Source organism: Notothenia coriiceps, unplaced genomic scaffold, assembly GCF_000735185.1.
Source record: "Notothenia coriiceps isolate Sejong01 unplaced genomic scaffold, NC01 NC01_scaffold00034472, whole genome shotgun sequence".
In the NCBI taxonomy this organism is placed as follows: Eukaryota; Metazoa; Chordata; class Actinopteri; order Perciformes; family Nototheniidae; genus Notothenia; species Notothenia coriiceps.
The window spans coordinates 230,728-240,195 of NW_011367173.1; positions in this window are offsets into that span (position 1 = coordinate 230,728).

The following is a 9,468-nucleotide window of genomic DNA, read 5'->3' on the forward strand; positions in this document are numbered from 1 at the left end:
TAACTCTTAATAGTGTGATCGGTGCTCTCTATAAAGGCCGATCAGGAGAACCGATCAGATGACGTAAAATACATGAGACTTTTCTCTGTGCGCGGCAAAACAAGCTCGCCAAAATGGCTTCACCAGTCTGGCAGTTTTTTTAAAAGGTCCCATGTCATGCTTTTCCGGTTATTACCCGTCCCCTTGTGTGTTATGTAGCTTTTCATTTATGTAAACGGTCTGCAAAGTCAAAAAGTACACCCTGTAGCGAGTAAAACTAACACAGAAAAGACCTGTCCATGCTGCCGCAGAACGCCTCGTTGGAGATTTTGCTTTTTCCATTTTTTCTTCCTGGTCATAGTGACGTAACGGCTCCTCACACACACCAACTCACTCAGCCTTATCATTCAGCCGCGGCTCCGCTGTCTCGCAGACCCCACGCAGCAACCAGGAAACGACACCAGTAATCCAGCTCACACTGTCCGCTCCAGCAGCGAGCCCCGCAACGTCCCGCCAACACGGCACCCAGACCAGAGTCCTGCATCGGGTCGGGTATCCGCGGGTACCCGACGGGTGACCCGCAAAAAAGGTGATTTGCGGGTGGTATTTTTTCAAACGCTTTTTTCCGGGTTCGGTTCTGGGTAAAACAAAGATGATGCGGGTCGGGTTGCGGGTGTTGCATACTAANCTCTCCCCCAGTGGGTTACAAAATAAAATGGCTGCGTGTCTATATGGTCAGGAATGCTGAAACATGTGAATGTTAAAACAAACTAATGGTAGTAGTCTACCTATTCTTCATTACTTCAGTTCTAAGTTAATAGGCAAAACAAAGACACCCTCCTTAACCACTATAGAGCAGAGTCCTGCATCGGGTCGGGTATCCGCGGGTACCCGACGGGTGACCCGCAAAAAAGGTGATTTGCGGGTGGTATTTTTTCAAACGCTTTTTTCCGGGTTCGGTTCTGGGTAAAACAAAGATGATGCGGGTCGGGTTGCGGGTGTTGCATACTAAATATATATATATATTATAATAATTTAGTTTAATGTTTAAATCCTCAGACCTCTCCCCCGCGGGACCGAGCATAATCATAACCTCTGCAGCGCATCAATCTGCTGCTGAGCGCGCCACATTCTGAATGGCTGAGGTGAAGCTCTCTAGCGGAGAATACAGGATTTTCAATAACTCTTCCTCAGGAGCGAAATCCAACGTCTGGGAGGCTTTTGGTGTCATCCTAGATGCAGAAAATAACCAACATCNTAAACTTTGAAAGCCTATTGGAATTAGCACGCAGTTCAGTAACAGTTTTCAAGGGGACAATATTTACTCAAATTGATGGGTTTGGATGATGGGCCAAAATCGTGTCACAGGCACTTTAAACAAACGTAACATGCAACGTTAGCCTAATCCAAAATGCTCTACTACGGCTTACCTTTCATATGGCTCGTCAGCGCAGACTCTCCCATCGCGAATAATTGAAATTCTTTGTGGCAAACTGTACAGAAGGCGAATCGTTGGGTTGATCCTCGTTTTAGCCACAGCTTGTATTTCTTTTCGGATAGCCAACGCTCGTTAAAACAGCAACCTCCTGGCATACTGTCATTCTCTCATTAGAATGCCCAGGTCACACAAAATAAAACACTTGCAGGTCGCGAGCATAGCGCGGGAAGGCCGGAGCGGAGCTGTTTTATGTAGAAGCGAAGCAACTAAGCTCGCTCCGACTTCTTTATTTTCTTTTAATCTAAAAAGCGAACTATTCAGTCAGACAGCAATTTATTGTAAAAGTAAAGCATTTACAATTTCAAGCACTTTATCTCAAATCCAAGCACCATTCCCAAAATTCAAGCACTTTTCAAGTCATGAAAACACCTCGTAAAAATTCAAGCATTTTCAAGGATTTCAAGCACCCGTACGAACCCTGCATATACTACCGGTCATAGTCCGGTAATTACCAGCTAACGGAAACTCTGCTACACAATTCACAATCGAAAACTTTAAATGGAAGATCCCCATAGCCCCCACCCACCCTGTGATCGGAGCATCCCTAGCTGTAGTAGTCAATGCTTCACATCAAACGACACTGTTCCAGTTTATTTGCGTCAACTAACCCTCTGTCCATACTTGGATGTCCTTTCCAGTACGCTTTTCTCAGTTTTACCACATCTAAACAAAACACAAGATGCACTTTAATGGTGCCCCAACACATTCAAATGGATATAAGTGAAATAAAATTGGCAGTAAAGATGCAGACAGGCAGGCGGCACTACAGCAGGGACAGAGCATGTGCACTGATGGAGCTTTTATGGAGCAGGGGCCACAGTGACAACAGCACTAACAGCCCCATAATGTAGCGATTAGCTTCAAATGGGACGAGATGTGGTGGTGCTCTGGCAGCACCCTGGTGACAGCACTGCTCTCTGGGGAGCAGGGAGCCTGTCAGAGGGGGGCTCCATCACTGATGCTGCAGGGCTGGAGCTGCCAGGGCCTTCAGGCCAGGAGCATCCACCCCCGACACCACTCCTCTGAGGAGATATAAATCACCTGCTGGTGACAGCTTCAGCGTGGAGAGGAGTCACCTTGGGTGGAGCCGATGGCTTCTACTCTGGAAGACATTCACTCTCTAATGAGTCTTTTTTTCTGCCCTTATCGCCATTTATTCTCACATTCACACACTGAATGGCTATAGCATACAGAGAGCTCTGAGCTCAGCAGCTGTCTCCCTTCCTAGTGAGGGGTCCTTCTCGGTGATTACAGTGGCGTGTCACTATATGGTAGCCACGTATCGCCCCAAGAAGACAGCCATTACTGCTGCTCCACCTCTCGTATCTCTGAGAGCTGCGTGGGAACATCATAGAACAAATGGCAGATAATGGGGCTGAAAGAACATACAAGGAAAAAAATAAAAGCTGCACGTGTATGTGGAGAAAAGGGGGGTAGGGTAACCACATCCCGCTGAAGGCTCTCATCCCTGTCGGACAGGTTGTGTACAGTCTGATGCGTCCTGTCTGTCAAACAGCCTCTGTCACACACCAGTAAGAGTTTTGGCTTCAGAGAGTCTGTCATCTTCCTCACTACCCACCGCTGGGACACACACATTTATGTTTACAGGGATGAAGGAACTTGTCATGTGTTGTGTTTTTGAGGTCATGGTACACTGGTTGTATTTCTATCACAGCAGGGGATGTGCACTTTGACACCGGTCGGGGATTGACAGGAATTTGTATTAAATGTATTCAATTTCCTCTTCTGGCATTAATGTTCCTTTTCGGAGAAATTGTAATAAAAGATGAAAAAAGCTACAGTATATGAATATATATTCTCTTATAGGAGATCATGGTATTGTCTCAAGGTATATATTGTAGTGTCATATCCATAGACTGGTCATATCACACAGGGAATGTGTGAAATGTACATAATTAAAATATATTCCTATTTTTTCCTCAAATATACCACCATTTGAATAACTGCTTTTTTTAAAGCAACAGCATTATTATTTATATTTATGCAACAACTTATTTGAGGTCACAAGTCTACTGCCCTTGGCTCCAAACCTTCACTGCATGTTTTCAGATCAACAATATGTGGAGCTTACCGAGAATCCTTGGGCTTTGCCTTTCACCTATCTGTGGTTGCCAACAGTAGAAATCAGGAAATATTTGACAAATCAATGAATAAAGTATTGAGAGGGCACTGTATCTTCATATTTTATTTGCAGGCATTCTGTGAACTTTAAAGGCTTTTTGCCCCCTGTGCCCCCATTAATGTATGACTGTGGCTGTCTGAAGATGCCTCGGTCCAGACCTTTACATCCGCCCAATCCACTTTATGTCTGGCATGAAGATATGAAACAACGGTTTCTCGGTTGAAAATGCAGACAACCTTTCTGCATATTTATTGTCATATTTTGTGAAAAGCTGTCATCACTGCAGACATGTCTGGCATTTGAATATGCAAACTATCAAGATGTTACATTTTCATTCCATGTGTGTCTTTATTTGAGAGACGCAGAGAAAAACGATTCTTCCTGAGGCTATTTCAGAATGAGGTCTGTGGTGATTAAACTATAGCATTAAATAAAAAAATAATACATTTAACCTTCCAAATGGCAAAGACAATGCCAGTACAATTGGGATTATATGTGATTATTTTCCTCCATGACTCTGTATTAGTTTAAGCCATATCTGCTGACTTTAGTTTCAAGTATTATGTGTAGTAAATAATTGGGATATACATTCTGAAATCCTCTGTATATCAACAAACTACAGCTAGAATGAATTTTGTAACAAGTTATAGGTAAGTTTTCAGAAGAGCAAATGCCTCCAAAATCTCTATATGACATGAATGTCAAACTTGGTTTTTCTTCCTTACTGCAAAAGATAAATGATTGTACTAAGATAACTAGCAACATGAATCTTCAAACAACATCCATCCAGGTTCAATAACACGCAGCCCAGAGAAGCATGATGCATGTGAAGAGATCAACATGAAGAGTAGGTGCTGATTCGTGCAAATATCACGACTTCAAGGCTTTATCATCTACAGGGATTTTTGACAGGTTTCTCACATGATCAGCATGTGTTTGTACTGTGTTTAATTAAAATGCAGACACGTCGTTATTTCAGACAAGAATGTGTTACTCAAGGTGAGAATGGAGGCAGGGGGAAGCTAAATTACTGTAGAACATTGAAGTATAGCAACAGAATACAGTGCATTGTTTCTTTGTGTTTCTTAACTGTACACGAGACATTTTTTCATTTGCACATTAGCTGCTGAAGCTTGGCAACACAGTGACACTGGATTTTGAAGCTAAAAATAGTGGGTTAAAAAATATTTCAAAGATGCACTCTGAAGTTTTGATATCTGCAACAAGATTATTGCATTCCATCAACAACAAAAAAGTGGAATCTAGTCAAAAATATCTGTTGGCTATTGATCTAGGATTGCATGATAATGTTGTCTGGTGATCTATTTTTGTTATTTGTGAAAGGCCTGATGGTGTCAACCTATTTATAGCACTCAGTCCCATTTCAGTGATCTAAAACTAAGACTGGGTTCTTCATATAAACAAACAGATCACAGGAATATGATAGCTATACACAGCAGTACATTGTGTATCCAATGGAAGGCGTTCCTTCAATTAATGTAGTTAAAATAAATCCCATTTGGATACTTGCTGTAAAATATTGGTTTATCAGCCCCTTTTTGACAGTGTGCACTGTGTCTGAGATGCAATAAAACATTATTATCCCTGTGTGTGTCTTATGTGCATTATGTGCTTGTGCTACATTATTGTAGCTCTTGCGCCCTTGCACAATCTAATTACTTTAGATTAAACTGCAGGCTCTTCCTTGTCAGAACTTATTTTTATTATCACTGTAGCACCTCCTCTGTACTGCAGCACAGTTTGTGTCAGAGGAGGATCCTGCTGGGCATTACTGTGAACCAATTGGCTCAACATCTGTGGTCCAGCAGACAACAAAAAACAAAGCACAATTTGACAAGCTAATGCATCTGTAGCTTGGGATTCAGCTTGCAATGGTGGGAGGTTGGAAGTTTGACATCATTTTATCATTCATTCAGATCAAAGTCTGCTTATCAACCTCAAATCACTCTGAATCCCCATATCAAATGCATTACAGTTTAGCTTTGAATAATGGCTAAGTACAAGAAGTTATAAAATACTTAATTACACTCAAATAATTACACTAAAAAAAGGGAACTTTCGTCAGATTTGCGGTTTAGCTTAACTGAAGGATTTCCACATTGATGTTGAATAGTGGACTTGAATTAAACTGGATTCAGGGCTGACCCATATATAAATATGTAACCCCACACGTCTTCTTTTACTTTAATACCTAACATGTTGTTTTACTCCACTTTATGGTCCATCCATCCTTCAATCTTCTACCGCTTATCCGAGGGCCCCAAACTTTCCTTTCCATGGCCACATTTAGCAGCTCTGACCGGGGGGATTCCAAGGCTCAGAAGGATGAATCAAAATATCAGAACATGTTCGATCAAGACATCACACACATGTTCGCATATGTATGAACATTAAACATCAGCATCCCTCCATTTTCTCTATGTGTTCACAAACATAGATCAATTGGATGACACAGAACAACAGGCATGAAAGTATTATTCATTTTTAGGCTACATGAATGCCTAAGCAGCTTTTCAGTTCACTGCAACAATAACAAGGCTAAGCTTGGTCTGTGATCTGTTTTCCCACCTCTGTTCATGCAGTGTGGCTTAGAGGGATACATCTCAATTTCACCCTTTCATGATGAGGCACGCTGTGGCACGCAAACACAGCCTCACACTCTGCTCCAGATTGCTCCGGGTTAACAATACCACACACAAACTGCAATCAGCCATTATGCTCCTCCCTACTGTTAAAACCCATGAAAACACAATCACTTTCAATTCTGAAGGCTTCCCGCTATGAAAACAATACAAATAGTAATAAGATAGCACAACATTCTCTATGTTTTATTGCTGGATATCTATAAGATTTGATGTCTTATGCAGAGAACGGTTTTCTGTGAAAGAGTACACAACTAATCTATATTATGCACAAAATTAAACTTACTTTTATATATATTTATCTCTTTTTAAAGAAATAAATTGGCACACAAAACAATCTGAAACCTATTTGAGTTAAATGGGCCTTTGGGCTAGAGTCTCCATCTGAATTGTGAAAAACCTCCTGGGGATTTACTGTATGTGTGGATAATTAATGAGTGGCTTTGAGTCCACTTCTGTGTAAATTGTTATACCATAAATGACAGGATTAGATAGTGGGGTAAAAAAATCTAAAAGCCTATTAATAAAATACACAGAAGACAAAGCAAAGTTATACCACACTCACAAAATGAAAGCCTGAGTTACCATAGAGACGGGGCACTCTCTGGACATATTGAGGATTTATTTTTCTGAAAGCCTCCCTGGCAGTGTTATTCCCTCTCCACCCTGGGAGCACAGACACACACTGTCACACTGCAGGAGCCGGAGACACCTCAGCACACAGCCTAACAACCGTGAGGAGAAATCATATTCGCTGCTACTTTCCATGATGCTAATGATCGACTTTAAGCAGGGCGCCCAGCATCTATGGGAGCGATGTCATTACACGGTTACAGAGGCTGGTCGGCATGGAAGTGTCCACAGCCCTGACAGGGAGTTTCCTCCACAGGTCTCTGAGGGTTACGGTGGCAGAGTAGGAGGTAGTATAGTGGCACACATGTGTCACAGTTCTGTAATTGGTAGGTACACTGGGTAAACACTAGAGCTCTGACTGTAAACAGCAGCTCCAGGGCAGCTACAGTCAACAGACTCTACGGGGGCCTGACAGCAGGGAGGGACACTTGGATATTTTAAAAGAAAACCCTGCTTTTTTCCCCCCATCCAAGTCTCAGCTTGCAGTTTTGGCCATCATTCATATCAGCTAAATGTACCTGCTTCATTCCCAACATGTCCAGATATTCAACATAGCTTTATAAAACATTCCATGCAGTGGAAATCATTATCACAAGTATTGAGACAGGCCAAGTTCAAGCCAAGCCTCTTTACGATATTTAGATGGACTTATTTTTATATAGTGAACCAAAATCCGGCAGTGGCTCAGTCAGTAGGGGCTTGGACTGGGAGCCGTAGGGTCGCTGATTCAAGTCCCGACCAGACCTAAATATGGAGTGTGGACTGTTATTTGGAGAGGTCCTAGTTCACCTCCTGGACCCTGCCGTGGTGCCCTTGAGCAAGGCACCGGACAACCCCAACTCCCCCACTCCCATTGCTCCCCGGGCGCTGTACAATAGCTGCCCACTGCTCCTGGTACTAGAATGGGTTAAATGCAGAGGTCAAATGTCACTGTGTGTGCATGTATGTGTGACCATTAAAGAGGGTTTTATCCCTCCAGTTCTATCTATCTGAAATGACTGAATATCAAAAAAACTTATTTTGCAAGAAATTGTAGTGGAGTTAAACAAGTTACACTCAACTGTAAAAGAGAATTGTGATTGTTTCATGAAATCCCTGAACACTTGTCCCACAAATGCATGGGGTACAAAGTTCATCCACACCCAGAGACAAAAATGCTCATTAGTTTAACATGATCTTTGGTTGTAATTGCAGCAGTAAAATGTGAACATCTGGATTGCATTTCTGTCAGCATTCACAAGCCTGCACAGAAGTCTAGACATGAAGAAGAGCCCTTTAAATTAAATCTGAATATGGTCTGTAAGTAACATCATTGCTTCCTGTCATGCCTGGTCCTGCATTAGCAATCTCCATAAAGTCATGGATGGTTTTCAGTGTTAAAGTAGTTACAGTAGCGTTTTAGTAGCCTACCGTTGAATATGTGAACATTTAGTTATGAGTGATACATAGCCTCGAGGAAACTGCTGCCTGAGAAGTATTTCAAGGTGTGGTGAGATGTGAAACGTAATGTAAATATAGCTCGTTCAATTAGTTTGGAAAACTTGCAGAATGTGTAAAGTATTGCACCAGTTGACCATTGCTGGTGAAAAATGGCAAAGATTGTTTTCATTTGTGAAAGAAAGAAAGATGATGCACGTAAAGTGTAACAGTAACTGTATCCAGAGAACCAAGCAAGAGGGGAAGCATGAGAGACATGAGGAGGAAGAAAGATAAAAGCAAAGTGATGGATGATGGGTGGATAGTGGGAGCAGCAGTGTCAAGACTCCTCATTCCAGGAAGTGGAATCAGTTTCCTCCTGGTTTCCCTGAGGCTGTTCCACATGAGAGCTGCAGCTCCCCGCCGCCTGCATCCACAGAGCGGAGGACGGGCGAGCCGAAGAAGCCCGTGACATTTGATTGGACGAGCATGAGAGAGAAAGGGTACAGAGACAGCAAAGAATAGACATGCCGTCCATTATTTCATGTGCACAGTACAAAGAACAATTTCCTCTCAGCAATGAATAAGTTGGGGTTACACGAGGAAGCACAAGGATGGCTGAATGTCAGGAAGAGCGCGGGAAAGAAATGGAAAGTGGAAACGAGGTGAGATAAAAGAACGCCAATCCCTTCAGTGAAAAGATCAAATATGACTTATAGAGGACATGAGAGAGATGATGAAATTGGGCATTGAAGGAAAATCTAAAGTCGCACAGAGACAAAGGGAAGGCAGACTGAATTCATGTGAGTGCTGGTACCCATTTGTAAAGTATTTAACTCACCTAAGAATTTCCGTGCGACCCCCACTTTCACTTTATCGACTCTGCCCTCCCCCCCCGTCTATCCTCAGATACACTCATCATGTTGCACACTTTCACCTTTGAAGTTTCCTTGCATGCTGAATCTTTAAGCATTGCCAGAGGTCCCAGCAAGGCAACCAGGACGTGGAGAATGGGACAGGAAAGGAGTCTGGGAGGGGGGACTGATTTATATTCAAGATCACACAGACACTGCACCTCAAGCAAAGCTCAAATTGAGGAGAAATCCCCACAAAAACCAATCAAGAGGACTGGCAGG